Genomic DNA, 17,180 nt, shown 5'->3' with positions numbered 1-17,180 from the left:
GCTGCCTAATTTCTACTTTCTTTTACTATCTCATAGAGAAACTAACACAATTTTCAGGTTCAAAAAGGTCAACGGAACTTGGGATTCCCAGCCAGTCTCCCATGCTGGTACTTGCCAAGCCTTAAGCTGCATTGCTGCTGCGATCTGACGAGAGCAGGCACATTCAGCTTAGAATGGCCGTTGACAGCAGCTGTTCAGTTTGAACCTTCTTTAACTATCTCATAGAGAAACTAACACAATTTTCAGGTTCAAAAAGGTCAACGGAACTTGGGATTCCCAGCCAGTCTTCCATGCTGGTACTTGCCAAGCCTTAAGCTGCATTGCTGCTGCGATCTGACGAGAGCAGGCACATTCAGCTTAGAATGGCCGTTGACAGCAGCTGTTCAATTTGAACCTTCTTTTACTATCTCATAGAGAAACTAACACAATTTTCAGCTTCAAAAAGGTCAACGGAACTTGGGATTCCCAGCCAGTCTCCCATGCTGGTACTTGCCAAGCCTTAAGCTTCATTGTTGCTGCGATCTGACGAGAGCAGGCACATTCAGCTTAGAATGGCCGTTGACAGCAGCTGTTCAATTTGAACCTTCTTTTACTATCTCATAGAGAAACTAACACAATTTTCAGCTTCAAAAAGGTCTACGGAACTTGGGATTCCCAGCCAGTCTCCCATGCTGGTACTTGCCAAGCCTTAAGCTGCATTGCTGCTGCGATCTGACGAGAGCAGGCACATTCAGCTTAGAATGGCCGTTGACAGCAGCTATTCAATTTGAACCTTCTTTTACCATCTTTGACAGAGAAACTAACAATTTTCAGGTTCAAAAAGGTCAACGGAACTTGGGATTCCCAGCCAGTCTCCCATGCTGGTACTTGCCAAGCCTTAAGCTGCATTGCTGCTGCGATCTAACGAGAGCAGGCACATTCAGCTTAGAATGGCCGTTGACAGCAGCTGTTCAATTTGAACCTTCTTTTACTATCTCATAGAGAAACTAACACAATTTTCAGGTTCAAAAAGGTCAACGGAACTTGGGATTCCCAGCCAGTCTCCCATGCTGGTACTTGCCAAGCCTTAAGCTGCATTGCTGCTGCGATCTGACGAGAGCAGGCACATTCAGCTTAGAATGGCCGTTGACAGCAGCTGTTCAATTTGAACCTTCTTTTACTATCTCATAATGAAACTAACACAATTTTCAGGTTCAAAAAGGTCAACGGAACTTGGGATTCCCAGCCAGTCTCCCATGCTGGTACTTGCCAAGCCTTAAGCTGCATTGATGCTGCGATCTGACGAGAGCAGGCACATTCAGCTTAGAATGGCCGCTGACAGCAGCTGTTCAGTTTGAACCTTCATTTACTATCTCATAGAGAAATTAACACAATTTTCAGGTTCAAAAAGGTCAACGGAACTTGGGATTCGCAGCCAGTCTCCCATGCTGGTACTTGCCAAGCCTTAAGCCGCATCGCTGCTGTGATCCGACAAGAGCACGCACATTCAGCTTAGAATGGCCGTTGACAGCAGCTGTTCAATTTGAACCTTCCTTTACCATCTCATAGAGAAACTAACACAATTTTCAGGTTCAAAAAGGTCAACGGAACTTGGGATTCCCAGCCAGTCTCCCATGCTGGTACTTGCCAAGCCTTAAGCTGCATTGCTGCTGCGATCTGACGAGAGCAGGCACATTCAGCTTAGAATGGCCGTTGACAGCAGCTGTTCAATTTGAACCTTCTTTTACTATCTCATAGAGAAACTAACACAATTTTCAGGTTCAAAAAGGTCAACAGAACTTGGGATTCCCAGCCAGTCTCCCATGCTGGTACTTGCCAAGCCTTAAGCTGCATTGCTGCTGCGATCTGACGAGAGCAGGCACATTCAGCTTAGAATGGCCGTTGACAGCAGCTGTTCAATTTGAACCTTCTTTTACTATCTCATAGAGAAACTAACACAATTTTCAGGTTCAAAAAGGTCAACGGAACTTAGGATTCCCAGCCAGTCTCCCAAGCTGGTACTTGCCAAGCCTTAAGCTGCATTGCTGCTGCGATCTGACGAGAGCAGGCACATTCAGCTTAGAATGGCCGTTGACAGCAGCTGTTCAATTTGAACCTTCTTTTACCATCTTTGACAGAGAAACTAACAATTTTCAGGTTCAAAAAGGTCAACGGAGCTTGGGATTCCCAGCCAGTCTCCCATGCTGGTACTTGCCAAGCCTTAAGCTGCATTGCTGCTGCGATCTGACGAGAGCAGGCACATTCAGCTTAGAATGGCCGTTGACAGCAGCTGTTCAATTTGAACCTTCTTTTACTATCTCATAGAGAAACTAACACAATTTTCAGGTTCAAAAAGGTCAACGGAACTTGGGATTCACAGCCAGTCTCCCATGCTGGTACTTGCCAAGCCTTAAGCTGCATTGCTGCTGCGATCTGACGAGAGCAGGCACATTCAGCTTAGAATGGCTGTTGACAGCAGCTGTTCAATTTGAACCTTCTTTTACACTCTCATAGAGAAACTAACACAATTTTCAGGTTCAAGAAGGTCAACAGAACTTGGGATTCCCAGCCAGTCTCCCATGCTGGTACTTGCCAAGCCTTAAGCTGCATTGCTGCTGCGATCTGACGAGAGCAGGCACATTCAGCTTAGAATGGCCGTTGACAGCAGCTGTTCAATTTGAACCTTCTTTTACCATCTTTGACAGAGAAACTAACAATTTTCAGGTTCAAAAAGGTCAATGGAACTTGGGATTCCCAGCCAGTCTCCCATGCTGGTACTTGCCAAGCCTTAAGCTGCATTGCTGCTGCGATATGACGAGAGCAGGCACATTCAGCTTAGAATGGCCGTTGACAGCAGCTGTTCAATTTGAACCTTCTTTTACTATCTCATAGAGAAACTAACACAATTTTCAGGTTCAAAAAGGTCAACGGAACTTGGGATTCCCAGCCAGTCTCCCATGCTGGTACTTGCCAAGCCTTAAGCTGCATTGCTGCTGCGATCTGACGAGAGCAGGCACATTCAGCTTAGAATGGCCGTTGACAGCAGCTGTTCAATTTGAACCTTCTTTTACTATCTCATAGAGAAACTAACACAATTTTCAGGTTCAAAAAGGTCAACGGAACTTGGGATTCCCAGCCAGTCTCCCATGCTGGTACTTGCCAAGCCTTAAGCTGCATTTCTGCTGCGATCTGACGAGAGCAGGCACATTCAGCTTAGAATGGCCGTTGACAGCAGCTGTTCAATTTGAACCTTCTTTTACTATCTCATAGAGAAACTAACACAATTTTCAGGTTCAAAAAGGTCAACGGAACTTGGGATTCCCAGCCAGTCTCCCATGCTGGTACCTGCCAAGCCTTAAGCTGCATCGCTGCTGCGATCTGACAAGAGCACGCACATTCAGCTTAGAATGACCGTTGACAGCAGCTGTTCAATTTGAACCTTCTTTTACTATCTCATAGAGAAACTAGCACAATTTTCAGGTTCAAAAAGGTCAACGGAACTTGGGATTCCAAGCCAGTCTCCCATGCTGGTACTTGCCAAGCCTTAAGCTGCATTGCTGCTGCGATCTGACAAGAGCAGGCACATTCAGCTTAGAATGGCCGTTGACAGCAGCTGTTCAATTTGAACCTTCTTTTACTATCTCATAGAGAAACTAACACAATTTTCAGGTTCAAAAAGGTCAACGGAACTTGGGATTCCCAGCCAGTCTCCCATGCTGGTACTTGCCAAGCCTTAAGCCGCATCGCTGCTGTGATCCGACAAGAGCACGCACATTCAGCTTAGAATGGCCGTTGACAGCAGCTGTTCAATTTGAACCTTCTTTTACTATCTCATAGAGAAACTAACACAATTTTCAGGTTCAAAAAGGTCAACGGAACTTGGGATTCCCAGCCAGTCTCCCATGCTGGTACTTGCCAAGCATTAAGCTGCATTGCTGCTGCGATCTGACGAGAGCAGGCACATTCAGCTTAGAATGGCCGTTGACAGCAGCTGTTCAATTTGAACCTTCTTTTACTATCTCATAGAGAAACTAACACAATTTTCAGGTTCAAAAAGGTCAACAGAACTTGGGATTCCCAGGCAGTCTCCCATGCTGGTACTTGCCAAGCCTTAAGCTGCATTGCTGCTGCGATCTGACGAGAGCAGGCACATTCAGCTTAGAATGGCCATTGACAGCAGCTGTTCAATTTGAACCTTCTTTTACTATCTCATAGAGAAACTAACACAATTTTCAGGTTCAAAAAGGTCAACGGAACTTGGGATTCCCAGCCAGTCTCCCATGCTGGTACTTGCCAAGCCTTAAGTTGCATTGCTGCTGCGATCTGACGAGAGCAGGCACATTCAGCTTAGAATGGCCGTTGACAGCAGCTGTTCAGTTTGAACCTTCTTTTACTATCTCATAGAGAAACTAACACAATTTTCAGGTTCAAAAAGGTCAACGGAACTTGGGATTCCCAGCCAGTCTCCCATGCTGGTACTTGCCAAGCCTTAAGCTGCATTGCTGCTGCGATCTGACGAGAGCAGGCACATTCAGCTTAGAATGGCCGTTGACAGCAGATGTTCAGTTTGAACCTTCTTTTACTATCTCATAGAGAAAGTAACACAATTTTCAGGTTCAAAAAGGTCAACGGAACTTGGGATTCCCAGCCAGTCTCCCATGCTGGTACTTGCCAAGCCTTAAGCTGCATTGCTGCTGCGATCTGACGAGAGCAGGCACATTCAGCTTAGAATGGCCGTTGACAGCAGCTGTTCAGTTTGAACCTTCTTTAACTATCTCATAGAGAAACTAACACAATTTTCAGGTTCAAAAAGGTCAACGGAACTTGGGATTCCCAGCCAGTCTCCCATGCTGGTACTTGCCAAGCCTTAAGCTGCATTGCTGCTGCGATCTGACGAGAGCAAGCACATTCAGCTTAGAATGGCCGTTGACAGCAGCTGTTCAATTTGAACCTTCTTTTACTATCTCATAGAGAAACTAACACAATTTTCAGGTTCAAAAAGGTCAACAGAACTTGGGATTCCCAGCCAGTCTCCCATGCTGGTACTTGCCAAGCCTTAAGCTGCATTGCTGCTGCGATCTGACAAGAGCAGGCACATTCAGCTTAGAATGGCCGTTGACAGCAGCTGTTCAATTTGAACCTTCTTTTACTATCTCATAGAAAAACTAACACAATTTTCAGGTTCAAAAAGGTCAACGGAACTTGGGATTCCCAGCCAGTCTCCCATGCTGGTACTTGCCAAGCCTTAAGCCGCATCGCTGCTGTGATCCGACAAGAGCACGCACATTCAGCTTAGAATGGCCGTTGACAGCAGCTGTTCAATTTGAACCTTCTTTTACTATCTCATAGAGAAACTAAAACAATTTTCAGGTTCAAAAAGGTCAACGGAACTTGGGATTCCCAGCCAGTCTCCCATGCTGGTACTTGCCAAGCCTTAAGCTGCATTGCTGCTGCGATCTGACGAGAGCAGGCACATTCAGCTTAGAATGGCCGTTGACAGCAGCTGTTCAATTTGAACCTTCTTTTACTATCTCATAGAGAAACTAACACAATTTTCAGGTTCAAAAAGGTCAACAGAACTTGGGATTCCCAGCCAGTCTCCCATGCTGGTACTTGCCAAGCCTTAAGCTGCATTGCTGCTGCGATCTGACGAGAGCAGGCACATTCAGCTTAGAATGGCCATTGACAGCAGCTGTTCAATTTGAACCTTCTTTTACTATCTCATAGAGAAACTAACACAATTTTCAGGTTCAAAAAGGTCAACGGAACTTGGGATTCCCAGCCAGTCTCCCATGCTGGTACTTGCCAAGCCTTAAGCTGCATTGCTGCTGCGATCTGACGAGAGCAGGCGCATTCAGCTTAGAATGGCCGTTGACAGCAGCTGTTCAGTTTGAACCTTCTTTTACTATCTCATAGAGAAACTAACACAATTTTCAGGTTCAAAAAGGTCAACGGAACTTGGGATTCTCAGCCAGTCTCCCATGCTGGTACTTGCCAAGCCTTAAGCTGCATTGCTGCTGCGATCTGACGAGAGCAGGCACATTCAGCTTAGAATGGCCGTTGACAGCAGCTGTTCAATTTGAACCTTCTTTTACCATCTTTGACAGAGAAACTAACAATTTTCAGGTTCAAAAAGGTCAACAGAACTTGGGATTCCCAGCCAGTCTCCCATGTTGTTACTTGCCAAGCCTTAAGCTGCATTGTTGCTGCGATCTGACGAGAGCAGGCACATTCAGCTTAGAATGGCCGTTGACAGCAGCTGTTCAATTTGAACCTTCTTTTACTATCTCATAGAGAAACTAACACAATTTTCAGGTTCAAAAAGGTCAACAGAACTTGGGATTCCCAGCCAGTCTCCCATGCTGGTACTTGCCAAGCCTTAAGCTGCATTGCTGCTGCGATCTGACGAGAGCAGGCACATTCAGCTTAGAATGGCCGTTGACAGCAGCTGGTTAATTTGAACCTTCTTTTACTATCTCAGAGAAACTATTACAATTTTCAGGTTCAAAAAGGTCAACGGAACTTGGGATTCCCAGCCAGTCTCCCATGCTGGTACTTGCCAAGCCTTAAGCTGCATTTCTGCTGCGATCTGACGAGAGCAGGCACATTCAGCTTAGAATGGCCGTTGACAGCAGCTGTTCAATTTGAACCTTCTTTTACTATCTCATAGAGAAACTAACACAATTTTCAGGTTCAAAAAGGTCAACGGAACTTGGGATTCCCAGCCAGTCTCCCATGCTGGTACTTGCCAAGCCTTAAGCGGCATTGCTGCTGCGATCTGACGAGAGCAGGCACATTCAGCTTAGAATGGCCGTTGACAGCAGCTGTTCAGTTTGAACCTTCTTTTACTATCTCATAGAGAAACTAACACAATTTTCAGGTTCAAAAAGGTCAACGGAACTTGGGATTCCCAGCCAGTCTCCCCTGCTGGTACTTGCCAAGCCTTAAGCTGCATTGCTGCTGCGATCTGACGAGAGCAGGCACATTCAGCTTAGAATGGCCGTTGACAGCAGCTGTTCAATTTGAACCTTCTTTTACCATCTTTGACAGAGAAACTAACAATTTTCAGGTTCAAAAAGGTCAACGGAACTTGGCATTCCCAGCCAGTCTCCCATGCTGGTACTTGCCAAGCCTTTAGCTGCATTGCTGCTGCGATCTGACGAGAGCAGGCACATTCAGCTTAGAATGGCCGTTGACAGCAGCTGCCTAATTTCTACTTTCTTTTACTATCTCATAGAGAAACTAACACAATTTTCAGGTTCAAAAAGGTCAACGGAACTTGGGATTCCAAGCCAGTCTCCCATGCTGGTACTTGCCAAGCCTTAAGCTGCATTGCTGCTGCGATCTGACGAGAGCAGGCACATTCAGCTTAGAATGGCCGTTGACAGCAGCTGTTCAGTTTGAACCTTCTTTAACTATCTCATAGAGAAACTAACACAATTTTCAGGTTCAAAAAGGTCAACGGAACTTGGGATTCCCAGCCAGTCTTCCATGCTGGTACTTGCCAAGCCTTAAGCTGCATTGCTGCTGCGATCTGACGAGAGCAGGCACATTCAGCTTAGAATGGCCGTTGACAGCAGCTGTTCAATTTGAACCTTCTTTTACTATCTCATAGAGAAACTAACACAATTTTCAGCTTCAAAAAGGTCAACGGAACTTGGGATTCCCAGCCAGTCTCCCATGCTGGTACTTGCCAAGCCTTAAGCTTCATTGTTGCTGCGATCTGACGAGAGCAGGCACATTCAGCTTAGAATGGCCGTTGACAGCAGCTGTTCAATTTGAACCTTCTTTTACTGTCTCATAGAGAAACTAACACAATTTTCAGCTTCAAAAAGGTTTACGGAACTTGGGATTCCCAGCCAGTCTCCCATGCTGGTACTTGCCAAGCCTTAAGCTGCATTGCTGCTGCGATCTGACGAGAGCAGGCACATTCAGCTTAGAATGGCCGTTGACAGCAGCTGTTCAGTTTGAACCTTCTTTTACTATCTCATAGAGAAACTAACACAATTTTCAGGTTCAAAAAGGTCAACGGAACTTGGGATTCCCAGCCAGTCTCCCATGCGGGTACTTGCCAAGCCTTAAGCTGCATTGCTGCTGCGATCTGACGAGAGCAGGCACATTCAGCTTAGAATGGCCGTTGACAGCAGCTATTCAATTTGAACCTTCTTTTACTATCTCATAGAGAAACTAACACAATTTTCAGGTTCAAAAAGGTCAACGGAACTTGGGATTCGCAGCCAGTCTCCCATGCTGGTACTTGCCAAGCCTTAAGCTGCTGCGATCTGACGAGAGCAGGCACATTCAGCTTAGAATGGCCGTTGACAGCAGCTGTTCAATTTGAACCTTCTTTTACTATCTCATAGAGAAACTAACACAATTTTCAGGTTCAAAAAGGTCAACAGAACTTGGGATTCCAAGCCAGTCTCCCATGCTGGTACTTGCCAAGCCTTAAGCTGCATTGCTGCTGCGATCTGACGAGAGCAGGCACATTCAGCTTAGAATGGCCGTTGACAGCAGCTGTTCAATTTGAACCTTCTTTTACTATCTCATAGAGAAACTAACACAATTTTCAGGTTCAAAAAGGTCAACGGAACTTGGGATTCCCAGCCAGTCTCCCATGCTGGTACTTGCCAAGCCTTAAGCTGCATTGCTGCTGCGATCTGACGAGAGCAGGCACATTCAGCTTAGAATGGCCGTTGACAGCAGCTGTTCAGTTTGAACCTTCTTTTACTATCTCATAGAGAAACTAACACAATTTTCAGGTTCAAAAAGGTCAACGGAACTTGGGATTCCCAGCCAGTCTCCCATGCTGGTACTTGCCAAGCCTTAAGCTGCATTGCTGCTGCGATCTGACGAGAGCAGGCACATTCAGCTTAGAATGGCCGTTGACAGCAGCTGTTCAATTTGAACCTTCTTTTACTATCTCATAGAGAAACTAACACAATTTTCAGGTTCAAAAAGGTTAACGGAACTTAGGATTCCCAGCCAGTCTCCCATGCTGGTACTTGCCAAGCCTTAAGCTGCATTGCTGCTGCGATCTGACGAGAGCAGGCACATTCAGCTTAGAATGGCCGTTGACAGCAGCTGTTCAATTTGAACCTTCTTTTACTATCTCATAGAGAAAATAACACAATTTTCAGGTTCAAAAAGGTCAACGGAACTTGGGATTCCCAGCCAGTCTCCCATGCTGGTACTTGCCAAGCCTTAAGCTGCTGCGATCTGACGAGAGCAGGCACATTCAGCTTAGAATGGCCGTTGACAGCAGCTGTTCAATTTGAACCTTCTTTTACACTCTCATAGAGAAACTAACACAATTTTCAGGTTCAAAAAGGTCAACAGAACTTGGGATTCCCAGCCAGTCTCCCATGCTGGTACTTGCCAAGCCTTAAGCTGCATTGCTGCTGCGATCTGACGAGAGCAGGCACATTCAGCTTAGAATGGCCGTTGACAGCAGCTGTTCAATTTGAACCTTCTTTTACCATCTTTGACAGAGAAACTAACAATTTTCAGGTTCAAAAAGGTCAATGGAACTTGGGATTCCCAGCCAGTCTCCCATGCTGGTACTTGCCAAGCCTTAAGCTGCATTGCTGCTGCGATCTGACGAGAGCAGGCACATTCAGCTTAGAATGGCCATTGACAGCAGCTGTTCAATTTGAACCTTCTTTTACTATCTCATAGAGAAACTAACACAATTTTCAGGTTCAAAAAGGTCAACAGAACTTGGGATTCCCAGCCAGTCTCCCATGCTGGTACTTGCCAAGCCTTAAGCTGCATTGCTGCTACGATCTGACGAGAGCAGGCACATTCAGCTTAGAATGGCCGTTGACAGCAGCTGTTCAATTTGAACCTTCTTTTACTATCTCATAGAAAAACTAACACAATTTTCAGGTTCAAAAAGGTCAACAGAACTTGGGATTCCCAGCCAGTCTCCCATGCTGGTACTTGCCAAGCCTTAAGCTGCATTGCTGCTGCGATCTGACGAGAGCAGGCACATTCAGCTTAGAATGGCCGTTGACAGCAGCTGTTCAATTTGAACCTTCTTTTACTATCTCATAGAGAAACTAACACAATTTTCAGGTTCAAAAAGGTCAACGGAACTTGGGATTCCCAGCCAGTCTCCCATGCTGGTACTTGCCAAGCCTTAAGCTGCATTGCTGCTGCGATCTGACGAGAGCAGGCACATTCAGCTTAGAATGGCCGTTGACAGCAGCTGTTCAGTTTAAACCTTCTTTTACTATCTCATAGAGAAACTAACACAATTTTCAGGTTCAAAAAGGTCAACGGAACTTGGGATTCCCAGCCAGTCTCCCATGCTGGTACTTGCCAAGCCTTAAGCTGCATTGCTGCTGTGATCTGACGAGAGCAGGCACATTCAGCTTAGAATGGCCGTTGACAGCAGCTGTTCAATTTGAACCTTCTTTTACCATCTTTGACAGAGAAACTAACAATTTTCAGGTTCAAAAAGGTCAACGGAACTTGGGATTCCCAGCCAATCTCCCATGCTGGTACTTGCCAAGCCTTAAGCTGCATTGCTGCTGCGATCTGACGAGAGCAGGCACATTCAGCTTAGAATGGCCGTTGACAGCAGCTGTTCAATTTGAACCTTCTTTTACTATCTCATAGAGAAACTAACACAATTTTCAGGTTCAAAAAGGTCAACGGAACTTGGGATTCCCAGCCAGTCTCCCATGCTGGGACTTGCCAAGCCTTAAGCTGCATTGCTGCTGCGATCTGACGAGAGCAAACACATTCAGCTTAGAATGGCCGTTGACAGCAGCTGTTCAATTTGAACCTTCTTTTACTATCTCATAGAGAAACTAACACAATTTTCAGGTTCAAAAAGGTCAACAGAACTTGGGATTCCCAGCCAGTCTCCCATGCTGGTACTTGCCAAGCCTTAAGCTGCATTGCTGCTGCGATCTGACAAGAGCAGGCACATTCAGCTTAGAATGGCCGTTGACAGCAGCTGTTCAATTTGAACCTTCTTTTACTATCTCATAGAGAAACTAACACAATTTTCAGGTTCAAAAAGGTCAACGGAACTTGGGATTCCCAGCCAGTCTCCCATGCTGGTACTTGCCAAGCCTTAAGCCGCATCGCTGCTGTGATCCGACAAGAGCACGCACATTCAGCTTAGAATGGCCGTTGACAGCAGCTGTTCAATTTGAACCTTCTTTTACTATCTCATAGAGAAACTAACACAATTTTCAGGTTCAAAAAGGTCAACGGAACTTGGGATTCCCAGCCAGTCTCCCATGCTGGTACTTGCCAAGCATTAAGCTGCATTGCTGCTGCGATCTGACGAGAGCAGGCACATTCAGCTTAGAATGGCCGTTGACAGCAGCTGTTCAATTTGAACCTTCTTTTACTATCTCATAGAGAAACTAACACAATTTTCAGGTTCAAAAAGGTCAACAGAACTTGGGATTCCCAGGCAGTCTCCCATGCTGGTACTTGCCAAGCCTTAAGCTGCATTGCTGCTGCGATCTGACGAGAGCAGGCACATTCAGCTTAGAATGGCCATTGACAGCAGCTGTTCAATTTGAACCTTCTTTTACTATCTCATAGAGAAACTAACACAATTTTCAGGTTCAAAAAGGTCAACGGAACTTGGGATTCCCAGCCAGTCTCCCATGCTGGTACTTGCCAAGCCTTAAGCTGCATTGCTGCTGCGATCTGACGAGAGCAGGCACATTCAGCTTAGAATGGCCGTTGACAGCAGCTGTTCAGTTTGAACCTTCTTTTACTATCTCATAGAGAAACTAACACAATTTTCAGGTTCAAAAAGGTCAACGGAACTTGGGATTCCCAGCCAGTCTCCCATGCTGGTACTTGCCAAGCCTTAAGCTGCATTGCTGCTGCGATCTGACGAGAGCAGGCACATTCAGCTTAGAATGGCCGTTGACAGCAGATGTTCAGTTTGAACCTTCTTTTACTATCTCATAGAGAAAGTAACACAATTTTCAGGTTCAAAAAGGTCAACGGAACTTGGGATTCCCAGCCAGTCTCCCATGCTGGTACTTGCCAAGCCTTAAGCTGCATTGCTGCTGCGATCTGACGAGAGCAGGCACATTCAGCTTAGAATGGCCGTTGACAGCAGCTGTTCAGTTTGAACCTTCTTTAACTATCTCATAGAGAAACTAACACAATTTTCAGGTTCAAAAAGGTCAACGGAACTTGGGATTCCCAGCCAGTCTCCCATGCTGGTACTTGCCAAGCCTTAAGCTGCATTGCTGCTGCGATCTGACGAGAGCAAGCACATTCAGCTTAGAATGGCCGTTGACAGCAGCTGTTCAATTTGAACCTTCTTTTACTATCTCATAGAGAAACTAACACAATTTTCAGGTTCAAAAAGGTCAACAGAACTTGGGATTCCCAGCCAGTCTCCCATGCTGGTACTTGCCAAGCCTTAAGCTGCATTGCTGCTGCGATCTGACAAGAGCAGGCACATTCAGCTTAGAATGGCCGTTGACAGCAGCTGTTCAATTTGAACCTTCTTTTACTATCTCATAGAGAAACTAAAACAATTTTCAGGTTCAAAAAGGTCAACGGAACTTGGGATTCCCAGCCAGTCTCCCATGCTGGTACTTGCCAAGCCTTAAGCTGCATTGCTGCTGCGATCTGACGAGAGCAGGCACATTCAGCTTAGAATGGCCGTTGACAGCAGCTGTTCAATTTGAACCTTCTTTTACTATCTCATAGAGAAACTAACACAATTTTCAGGTTCAAAAAGGTCAACAGAACTTGGGATTCCCAGCCAGTCTCCCATGCTGGTACTTGCCAAGCCTTAAGCTGCATTGCTGCTGCGATCTGACGAGAGCAGGCACATTCAGCTTAGAATGGCCATTGACAGCAGCTGTTCAATTTGAACCTTCTTTTACTATCTCATAGAGAAACTAACACAATTTTCAGGTTCAAAAAGGTCAACGGAACTTGGGATTCCCAGCCAGTCTCCCATGCTGGTACTTGCCAAGCCTTAAGCTGCATTGCTGCTGCGATCTGACGAGAGCAGGCGCATTCAGCTTAGAATGGCCGTTGACAGCAGCTGTTCAGTTTGAACCTTCTTTTACTATCTCATAGAGAAACTAACACAATTTTCAGGTTCAAAAAGGTCAACGGAACTTGGGATTCTCAGCCAGTCTCCCATGCTGGTACTTGCCAAGCCTTAAGCTGCATTGCTGCTGCGATCTGACGAGAGCAGGCACATTCAGCTTAGAATGGCCGTTGACAGCAGCTGTTCAATTTGAACCTTCTTTTACCATCTTTGACAGAGAAACTAACAATTTTCAGGTTCAAAAAGGTCAACAGAACTTGGGATTCCCAGCCAGTCTCCCATGTTGTTACTTGCCAAGCCTTAAGCTGCATTGTTGCTGCGATCTGACGAGAGCAGGCACATTCAGCTTAGAATGGCCGTTGACAGCAGCTGTTCAATTTGAACCTTCTTTTACTATCTCATAGAGAAACTAACACAATTTTCAGGTTCAAAAAGGTCAACAGAACTTGGGATTCCCAGCCAGTCTCCCATGCTGGTACTTGCCAAGCCTTAAGCTGCATTGCTGCTGCGATCTGACGAGAGCAGGCACATTCAGCTTAGAATGGCCGTTGACAGCAGCTGGTTAATTTGAACCTTCTTTTACTATCTCAGAGAAACTATTACAATTTTCAGGTTCAAAAAGGTCAACGGAACTTGGGATTCCCAGCCAGTCTCCCCTGCTGGTACTTGCCAAGCCTTAAGCTGCATTGCTGCTGCGATCTGACGAGAGCAGGCACATTCAGCTTAGAATGGCCGTTGACAGCAGCTGTTCAATTTGAACCTTCTTTTACCATCTTTGACAGAGAAACTAACAATTTTCAGGTTCAAAAAGGTCAACGGAACTTGGCATTCCCAGCCAGTCTCCCATGCTGGTACTTGCCAAGCCTTTAGCTGCATTGCTGCTGCGATCTGACGAGAGCAGGCACATTCAGCTTAGAATGGCCGTTGACAGCAGCTGCCTAATTTCTACTTTCTTTTACTATCTCATAGAGAAACTAACACAATTTTCAGGTTCAAAAAGGTCAACGGAACTTGGGATTCCCAGCCAGTCTCCCATGCTGGTACTTGCCAAGCCTTAAGCTGCATTGCTGCTGCGATCTGACGAGAGCAGGCACATTCAGCTTAGAATGGCCGTTGACAGCAGCTGTTCAGTTTGAACCTTCTTTAACTATCTCATAGAGAAACTAACACAATTTTCAGGTTCAAAAAGGTCAACGGAACTTGGGATTCCCAGCCAGTCTTCCATGCTGGTACTTGCCAAGCCTTAAGCTGCATTGCTGCTGCGATCTGACGAGAGCAGGCACATTCAGCTTAGAATGGCCGTTGACAGCAGCTGTTCAATTTGAACCTTCTTTTACTATCTCATAGAGAAACTAACACAATTTTCAGCTTCAAAAAGGTCAACGGAACTTGGGATTCCCAGCCAGTCTCCCATGCTGGTACTTGCCAAGCCTTAAGCTTCATTGTTGCTGCGATCTGACGAGAGCAGGCACATTCAGCTTAGAATGGCCGTTGACAGCAGCTGTTCAATTTGAACCTTCTTTTACTGTCTCATAGAGAAACTAACACAATTTTCAGCTTCAAAAAGGTTTACGGAACTTGGGATTCCCAGCCAGTCTCCCATGCTGGTACTTGCCAAGCCTTAAGCTGCATTGCTGCTGCGATCTGACGAGAGCAGGCACATTCAGCTTAGAATGGCCGTTGACAGCAGCTGTTCAGTTTGAACCTTCTTTTACTATCTCATAGAGAAACTAACACAATTTTCAGGTTCAAAAAGGTCAACGGAACTTGGGATTCCCAGCCAGTCTCCCATGCGGGTACTTGCCAAGCCTTAAGCTGCATTGCTGCTGCGATCTGACGAGAGCAGGCACATTCAGCTTAGAATGGCCGTTGACAGCAGCTATTCAATTTGAACCTTCTTTTACTATCTCATAGAGAAACTAACACAATTTTCAGGTTCAAAAAGGTCAACGGAACTTGGGATTCGCAGCCAGTCTCCCATGCTGGTACTTGCCAAGCCTTAAGCTGCTGCGATCTGACGAGAGCAGGCACATTCAGCTTAGAATGGCCGTTGACAGCAGCTGTTCAATTTGAACCTTCTTTTACTATCTCATAGAGAAACTAACACAATTTTCAGGTTCAAAAAGGTCAACAGAACTTGGGATTCCAAGCCAGTCTCCCATGCTGGTACTTGCCAAGCCTTAAGCTGCATTGCTGCTGCGATCTGACGAGAGCAGGCACATTCAGCTTAGAATGGCCGTTGACAGCAGCTGTTCAATTTGAACCTTCTTTTACTATCTCATAGAGAAACTAACACAATTTTCAGGTTCAAAAAGGTCAACGGAACTTGGGATTCCCAGCCAGTCTCCCATGCTGGTACTTGCCAAGCCTTAAGCTGCATTGCTGCTGCGATCTGACGAGAGCAGGCACATTCAGCTTAGAATGGCCGTTGACAGCAGCTGTTCAGTTTGAACCTTCTTTTACTATCTCATAGAGAAACTAACACAATTTTCAGGTTCAAAAAGGTCAACGGAACTTGGGATTCCCAGCCAGTCTCCCATGCTGGTACTTGCCAAGCCTTAAGCTGCATTGCTGCTGCGATCTGACGAGAGCAGGCACATTCAGCTTAGAATGGCCGTTGACAGCAGCTGTTCAATTTGAACCTTCTTTTACTATCTCATAGAGAAACTAACACAATTTTCAGGTTCAAAAAGGTTAACGGAACTTAGGATTCCCAGCCAGTCTCCCATGCTGGTACTTGCCAAGCCTTAAGCTGCATTGCTGCTGCGATCTGACGAGAGCAGGCACATTCAGCTTAGAATGGCCGTTGACAGCAGCTGTTCAATTTGAACCTTCTTTTACTATCTCATAGAGAAAATAACACAATTTTCAGGTTCAAAAAGGTCAACGGAACTTGGGATTCCCAGCCAGTCTCCCATGCTGGTACTTGCCAAGCCTTAAGCTGCTGCGATCTGACGAGAGCAGGCACATTCAGCTTAGAATGGCCGTTGACAGCAGCTGTTCAATTTGAACCTTCTTTTACACTCTCATAGAGAAACTAACACAATTTTCAGGTTCAAAAAGGTCAACAGAACTTGGGATTCCCAGCCAGTCTCCCATGCTGGTACTTGCCAAGCCTTAAGCTGCATTGCTGCTGCGATCTGACGAGAGCAGGCACATTCAGCTTAGAATGGCCGTTGACAGCAGCTGTTCAATTTGAACCTTCTTTTACCATCTTTGACAGAGAAACTAACAATTTTCAGGTTCAAAAAGGTCAATGGAACTTGGGATTCCCAGCCAGTCTCCCATGCTGGTACTTGCCAAGCCTTAAGCTGCATTGCTGCTGCGATCTGACGAGAGCAGGCACATTCAGCTTAGAATGGCCATTGACAGCAGCTGTTCAATTTGAACCTTCTTTTACTATCTCATAGAGAAACTAACACAATTTTCAGGTTCAAAAAGGTCAACAGAACTTGGGATTCCCAGCCAGTCTCCCATGCTGGTACTTGCCAAGCCTTAAGCTGCATTGCTGCTACGATCTGACGAGAGCAGGCACATTCAGCTTAGAATGGCCGTTGACAGCAGCTGTTCAATTTGAACCTTCTTTTACTATCTCATAGAAAAACTAACACAATTTTCAGGTTCAAAAAGGTCAACAGAACTTGGGATTCCCAGCCAGTCTCCCATGCTGGTACTTGCCAAGCCTTAAGCTGCATTGCTGCTGCGATCTGACGAGAGCAGGCACATTCAGCTTAGAATGGCCGTTGACAGCAGCTGTTCAATTTGAACCTTCTTTTACTATCTCATAGAGAAACTAACACAATTTTCAGGTTCAAAAAGGTCAACGGAACTTGGGATTCCCAGCCAGTCTCCCATGCTGGTACTTGCCAAGCCTTAAGCTGCATTGCTGCTGCGATCTGACGAGAGCAGGCACATTCAGCTTAGAATGGCCGTTGACAGCAGCTGTTCAGTTTAAACCTTCTTTTACTATCTCATAGAGAAACTAACACAATTTTCAGGTTCAAAAAGGTCAACGGAACTTGGGATTCCCAGCCAGTCTCCCATGCTGGTACTTGCCAAGCCTTAAGCTGCATTGCTGCTGCGATCTGACGAGAGCAGGCACATTCAGCTTAGAATGGCCGTTGACAGCAGCTGTTCAATTTGAACC

The 17,180-nt window shown here is 45.8% G+C and overlaps 81 pseudogenes; all 81 read right to left on the bottom strand.

The window, feature by feature from the left end:
* Window positions 1-66: 66 nt before the first annotated feature.
* LOC140101170 (5S ribosomal RNA) lies at window positions 67-185 on the bottom strand (annotated as a pseudogene).
* Window positions 186-255: 70 nt separating this feature from the next.
* Window positions 256-374, bottom strand: LOC140085542 (5S ribosomal RNA; annotated as a pseudogene).
* Window positions 375-444: 70 nt separating this feature from the next.
* On the bottom strand, window positions 445-563 carry LOC140089080 (5S ribosomal RNA; annotated as a pseudogene).
* A 70-nt stretch (window positions 564-633) lies between these two features.
* LOC140082977 (5S ribosomal RNA) lies at window positions 634-752 on the bottom strand (annotated as a pseudogene).
* A 70-nt stretch (window positions 753-822) lies between these two features.
* Window positions 823-941, bottom strand: LOC140081768 (5S ribosomal RNA; annotated as a pseudogene).
* Window positions 942-1,011: 70 nt separating this feature from the next.
* LOC140101169 (5S ribosomal RNA) lies at window positions 1,012-1,130 on the bottom strand (annotated as a pseudogene).
* A 70-nt stretch (window positions 1,131-1,200) lies between these two features.
* LOC140089285 (5S ribosomal RNA) lies at window positions 1,201-1,319 on the bottom strand (annotated as a pseudogene).
* A 259-nt stretch (window positions 1,320-1,578) lies between these two features.
* LOC140101168 (5S ribosomal RNA) lies at window positions 1,579-1,697 on the bottom strand (annotated as a pseudogene).
* A 70-nt stretch (window positions 1,698-1,767) lies between these two features.
* Window positions 1,768-1,886, bottom strand: LOC140081052 (5S ribosomal RNA; annotated as a pseudogene).
* A 70-nt stretch (window positions 1,887-1,956) lies between these two features.
* Window positions 1,957-2,075, bottom strand: LOC140089970 (5S ribosomal RNA; annotated as a pseudogene).
* Window positions 2,076-2,145: 70 nt separating this feature from the next.
* Window positions 2,146-2,264, bottom strand: LOC140083624 (5S ribosomal RNA; annotated as a pseudogene).
* A 70-nt stretch (window positions 2,265-2,334) lies between these two features.
* LOC140096679 (5S ribosomal RNA) lies at window positions 2,335-2,453 on the bottom strand (annotated as a pseudogene).
* A 70-nt stretch (window positions 2,454-2,523) lies between these two features.
* On the bottom strand, window positions 2,524-2,642 carry LOC140081051 (5S ribosomal RNA; annotated as a pseudogene).
* Window positions 2,643-2,901: 259 nt separating this feature from the next.
* LOC140101167 (5S ribosomal RNA) lies at window positions 2,902-3,020 on the bottom strand (annotated as a pseudogene).
* Window positions 3,021-3,090: 70 nt separating this feature from the next.
* LOC140083560 (5S ribosomal RNA) lies at window positions 3,091-3,209 on the bottom strand (annotated as a pseudogene).
* Window positions 3,210-3,279: 70 nt separating this feature from the next.
* On the bottom strand, window positions 3,280-3,398 carry LOC140098517 (5S ribosomal RNA; annotated as a pseudogene).
* Window positions 3,399-3,468: 70 nt separating this feature from the next.
* On the bottom strand, window positions 3,469-3,587 carry LOC140095432 (5S ribosomal RNA; annotated as a pseudogene).
* A 259-nt stretch (window positions 3,588-3,846) lies between these two features.
* On the bottom strand, window positions 3,847-3,965 carry LOC140092766 (5S ribosomal RNA; annotated as a pseudogene).
* Window positions 3,966-4,035: 70 nt separating this feature from the next.
* Window positions 4,036-4,154, bottom strand: LOC140084004 (5S ribosomal RNA; annotated as a pseudogene).
* A 70-nt stretch (window positions 4,155-4,224) lies between these two features.
* On the bottom strand, window positions 4,225-4,343 carry LOC140087293 (5S ribosomal RNA; annotated as a pseudogene).
* Window positions 4,344-4,413: 70 nt separating this feature from the next.
* LOC140101166 (5S ribosomal RNA) lies at window positions 4,414-4,532 on the bottom strand (annotated as a pseudogene).
* Window positions 4,533-4,602: 70 nt separating this feature from the next.
* LOC140101165 (5S ribosomal RNA) lies at window positions 4,603-4,721 on the bottom strand (annotated as a pseudogene).
* A 70-nt stretch (window positions 4,722-4,791) lies between these two features.
* Window positions 4,792-4,910, bottom strand: LOC140083579 (5S ribosomal RNA; annotated as a pseudogene).
* Window positions 4,911-4,980: 70 nt separating this feature from the next.
* On the bottom strand, window positions 4,981-5,099 carry LOC140091081 (5S ribosomal RNA; annotated as a pseudogene).
* Window positions 5,100-5,358: 259 nt separating this feature from the next.
* Window positions 5,359-5,477, bottom strand: LOC140101163 (5S ribosomal RNA; annotated as a pseudogene).
* A 70-nt stretch (window positions 5,478-5,547) lies between these two features.
* LOC140083773 (5S ribosomal RNA) lies at window positions 5,548-5,666 on the bottom strand (annotated as a pseudogene).
* A 70-nt stretch (window positions 5,667-5,736) lies between these two features.
* Window positions 5,737-5,855, bottom strand: LOC140079675 (5S ribosomal RNA; annotated as a pseudogene).
* A 70-nt stretch (window positions 5,856-5,925) lies between these two features.
* Window positions 5,926-6,044, bottom strand: LOC140086123 (5S ribosomal RNA; annotated as a pseudogene).
* A 70-nt stretch (window positions 6,045-6,114) lies between these two features.
* Window positions 6,115-6,233, bottom strand: LOC140094656 (5S ribosomal RNA; annotated as a pseudogene).
* A 70-nt stretch (window positions 6,234-6,303) lies between these two features.
* On the bottom strand, window positions 6,304-6,422 carry LOC140081050 (5S ribosomal RNA; annotated as a pseudogene).
* Window positions 6,423-6,490: 68 nt separating this feature from the next.
* Window positions 6,491-6,609, bottom strand: LOC140083558 (5S ribosomal RNA; annotated as a pseudogene).
* Window positions 6,610-6,679: 70 nt separating this feature from the next.
* On the bottom strand, window positions 6,680-6,798 carry LOC140088118 (5S ribosomal RNA; annotated as a pseudogene).
* A 70-nt stretch (window positions 6,799-6,868) lies between these two features.
* On the bottom strand, window positions 6,869-6,987 carry LOC140088177 (5S ribosomal RNA; annotated as a pseudogene).
* Window positions 6,988-7,057: 70 nt separating this feature from the next.
* LOC140084776 (5S ribosomal RNA) lies at window positions 7,058-7,176 on the bottom strand (annotated as a pseudogene).
* A 70-nt stretch (window positions 7,177-7,246) lies between these two features.
* LOC140085395 (5S ribosomal RNA) lies at window positions 7,247-7,365 on the bottom strand (annotated as a pseudogene).
* Window positions 7,366-7,435: 70 nt separating this feature from the next.
* Window positions 7,436-7,554, bottom strand: LOC140085541 (5S ribosomal RNA; annotated as a pseudogene).
* A 70-nt stretch (window positions 7,555-7,624) lies between these two features.
* On the bottom strand, window positions 7,625-7,743 carry LOC140089079 (5S ribosomal RNA; annotated as a pseudogene).
* A 70-nt stretch (window positions 7,744-7,813) lies between these two features.
* LOC140091809 (5S ribosomal RNA) lies at window positions 7,814-7,932 on the bottom strand (annotated as a pseudogene).
* Window positions 7,933-8,002: 70 nt separating this feature from the next.
* Window positions 8,003-8,121, bottom strand: LOC140082931 (5S ribosomal RNA; annotated as a pseudogene).
* Window positions 8,122-8,372: 251 nt separating this feature from the next.
* On the bottom strand, window positions 8,373-8,491 carry LOC140087415 (5S ribosomal RNA; annotated as a pseudogene).
* A 70-nt stretch (window positions 8,492-8,561) lies between these two features.
* On the bottom strand, window positions 8,562-8,680 carry LOC140101162 (5S ribosomal RNA; annotated as a pseudogene).
* Window positions 8,681-8,750: 70 nt separating this feature from the next.
* Window positions 8,751-8,869, bottom strand: LOC140101161 (5S ribosomal RNA; annotated as a pseudogene).
* Window positions 8,870-8,939: 70 nt separating this feature from the next.
* LOC140094461 (5S ribosomal RNA) lies at window positions 8,940-9,058 on the bottom strand (annotated as a pseudogene).
* Window positions 9,059-9,309: 251 nt separating this feature from the next.
* Window positions 9,310-9,428, bottom strand: LOC140081049 (5S ribosomal RNA; annotated as a pseudogene).
* Window positions 9,429-9,498: 70 nt separating this feature from the next.
* Window positions 9,499-9,617, bottom strand: LOC140083000 (5S ribosomal RNA; annotated as a pseudogene).
* Window positions 9,618-9,687: 70 nt separating this feature from the next.
* On the bottom strand, window positions 9,688-9,806 carry LOC140089214 (5S ribosomal RNA; annotated as a pseudogene).
* Window positions 9,807-9,876: 70 nt separating this feature from the next.
* On the bottom strand, window positions 9,877-9,995 carry LOC140081047 (5S ribosomal RNA; annotated as a pseudogene).
* A 70-nt stretch (window positions 9,996-10,065) lies between these two features.
* LOC140101159 (5S ribosomal RNA) lies at window positions 10,066-10,184 on the bottom strand (annotated as a pseudogene).
* Window positions 10,185-10,254: 70 nt separating this feature from the next.
* On the bottom strand, window positions 10,255-10,373 carry LOC140088011 (5S ribosomal RNA; annotated as a pseudogene).
* A 70-nt stretch (window positions 10,374-10,443) lies between these two features.
* Window positions 10,444-10,562, bottom strand: LOC140085900 (5S ribosomal RNA; annotated as a pseudogene).
* A 259-nt stretch (window positions 10,563-10,821) lies between these two features.
* On the bottom strand, window positions 10,822-10,940 carry LOC140091080 (5S ribosomal RNA; annotated as a pseudogene).
* Window positions 10,941-11,199: 259 nt separating this feature from the next.
* LOC140092765 (5S ribosomal RNA) lies at window positions 11,200-11,318 on the bottom strand (annotated as a pseudogene).
* A 70-nt stretch (window positions 11,319-11,388) lies between these two features.
* On the bottom strand, window positions 11,389-11,507 carry LOC140084015 (5S ribosomal RNA; annotated as a pseudogene).
* A 70-nt stretch (window positions 11,508-11,577) lies between these two features.
* LOC140101158 (5S ribosomal RNA) lies at window positions 11,578-11,696 on the bottom strand (annotated as a pseudogene).
* A 70-nt stretch (window positions 11,697-11,766) lies between these two features.
* On the bottom strand, window positions 11,767-11,885 carry LOC140101157 (5S ribosomal RNA; annotated as a pseudogene).
* A 70-nt stretch (window positions 11,886-11,955) lies between these two features.
* LOC140101156 (5S ribosomal RNA) lies at window positions 11,956-12,074 on the bottom strand (annotated as a pseudogene).
* Window positions 12,075-12,144: 70 nt separating this feature from the next.
* Window positions 12,145-12,263, bottom strand: LOC140083578 (5S ribosomal RNA; annotated as a pseudogene).
* A 70-nt stretch (window positions 12,264-12,333) lies between these two features.
* On the bottom strand, window positions 12,334-12,452 carry LOC140091079 (5S ribosomal RNA; annotated as a pseudogene).
* A 70-nt stretch (window positions 12,453-12,522) lies between these two features.
* LOC140101155 (5S ribosomal RNA) lies at window positions 12,523-12,641 on the bottom strand (annotated as a pseudogene).
* Window positions 12,642-12,711: 70 nt separating this feature from the next.
* LOC140083772 (5S ribosomal RNA) lies at window positions 12,712-12,830 on the bottom strand (annotated as a pseudogene).
* A 70-nt stretch (window positions 12,831-12,900) lies between these two features.
* LOC140079558 (5S ribosomal RNA) lies at window positions 12,901-13,019 on the bottom strand (annotated as a pseudogene).
* Window positions 13,020-13,089: 70 nt separating this feature from the next.
* LOC140086122 (5S ribosomal RNA) lies at window positions 13,090-13,208 on the bottom strand (annotated as a pseudogene).
* Window positions 13,209-13,278: 70 nt separating this feature from the next.
* Window positions 13,279-13,397, bottom strand: LOC140094655 (5S ribosomal RNA; annotated as a pseudogene).
* Window positions 13,398-13,467: 70 nt separating this feature from the next.
* LOC140081046 (5S ribosomal RNA) lies at window positions 13,468-13,586 on the bottom strand (annotated as a pseudogene).
* A 68-nt stretch (window positions 13,587-13,654) lies between these two features.
* Window positions 13,655-13,773, bottom strand: LOC140088176 (5S ribosomal RNA; annotated as a pseudogene).
* A 70-nt stretch (window positions 13,774-13,843) lies between these two features.
* Window positions 13,844-13,962, bottom strand: LOC140084775 (5S ribosomal RNA; annotated as a pseudogene).
* Window positions 13,963-14,032: 70 nt separating this feature from the next.
* LOC140101154 (5S ribosomal RNA) lies at window positions 14,033-14,151 on the bottom strand (annotated as a pseudogene).
* A 70-nt stretch (window positions 14,152-14,221) lies between these two features.
* On the bottom strand, window positions 14,222-14,340 carry LOC140085540 (5S ribosomal RNA; annotated as a pseudogene).
* Window positions 14,341-14,410: 70 nt separating this feature from the next.
* LOC140089078 (5S ribosomal RNA) lies at window positions 14,411-14,529 on the bottom strand (annotated as a pseudogene).
* Window positions 14,530-14,599: 70 nt separating this feature from the next.
* LOC140091807 (5S ribosomal RNA) lies at window positions 14,600-14,718 on the bottom strand (annotated as a pseudogene).
* Window positions 14,719-14,788: 70 nt separating this feature from the next.
* Window positions 14,789-14,907, bottom strand: LOC140082935 (5S ribosomal RNA; annotated as a pseudogene).
* A 251-nt stretch (window positions 14,908-15,158) lies between these two features.
* On the bottom strand, window positions 15,159-15,277 carry LOC140087414 (5S ribosomal RNA; annotated as a pseudogene).
* Window positions 15,278-15,347: 70 nt separating this feature from the next.
* Window positions 15,348-15,466, bottom strand: LOC140101153 (5S ribosomal RNA; annotated as a pseudogene).
* Window positions 15,467-15,536: 70 nt separating this feature from the next.
* On the bottom strand, window positions 15,537-15,655 carry LOC140101151 (5S ribosomal RNA; annotated as a pseudogene).
* A 70-nt stretch (window positions 15,656-15,725) lies between these two features.
* Window positions 15,726-15,844, bottom strand: LOC140094460 (5S ribosomal RNA; annotated as a pseudogene).
* Window positions 15,845-16,095: 251 nt separating this feature from the next.
* Window positions 16,096-16,214, bottom strand: LOC140081045 (5S ribosomal RNA; annotated as a pseudogene).
* Window positions 16,215-16,284: 70 nt separating this feature from the next.
* LOC140082999 (5S ribosomal RNA) lies at window positions 16,285-16,403 on the bottom strand (annotated as a pseudogene).
* A 70-nt stretch (window positions 16,404-16,473) lies between these two features.
* LOC140089232 (5S ribosomal RNA) lies at window positions 16,474-16,592 on the bottom strand (annotated as a pseudogene).
* A 70-nt stretch (window positions 16,593-16,662) lies between these two features.
* Window positions 16,663-16,781, bottom strand: LOC140081044 (5S ribosomal RNA; annotated as a pseudogene).
* Window positions 16,782-16,851: 70 nt separating this feature from the next.
* On the bottom strand, window positions 16,852-16,970 carry LOC140101150 (5S ribosomal RNA; annotated as a pseudogene).
* A 70-nt stretch (window positions 16,971-17,040) lies between these two features.
* LOC140101148 (5S ribosomal RNA) lies at window positions 17,041-17,159 on the bottom strand (annotated as a pseudogene).
* Window positions 17,160-17,180: the final 21 nt, after the last annotated feature.

This window comes from Engystomops pustulosus, chromosome 9 (assembly GCF_040894005.1).
Source record: "Engystomops pustulosus chromosome 9, aEngPut4.maternal, whole genome shotgun sequence".
NCBI lineage: Eukaryota > Metazoa > Chordata > Amphibia > Anura > Leptodactylidae > Engystomops > Engystomops pustulosus.
The sequence above is the reverse complement of the archived record's forward strand: the minus strand, read 5'-3'. Positions and strand labels throughout refer to the sequence as shown.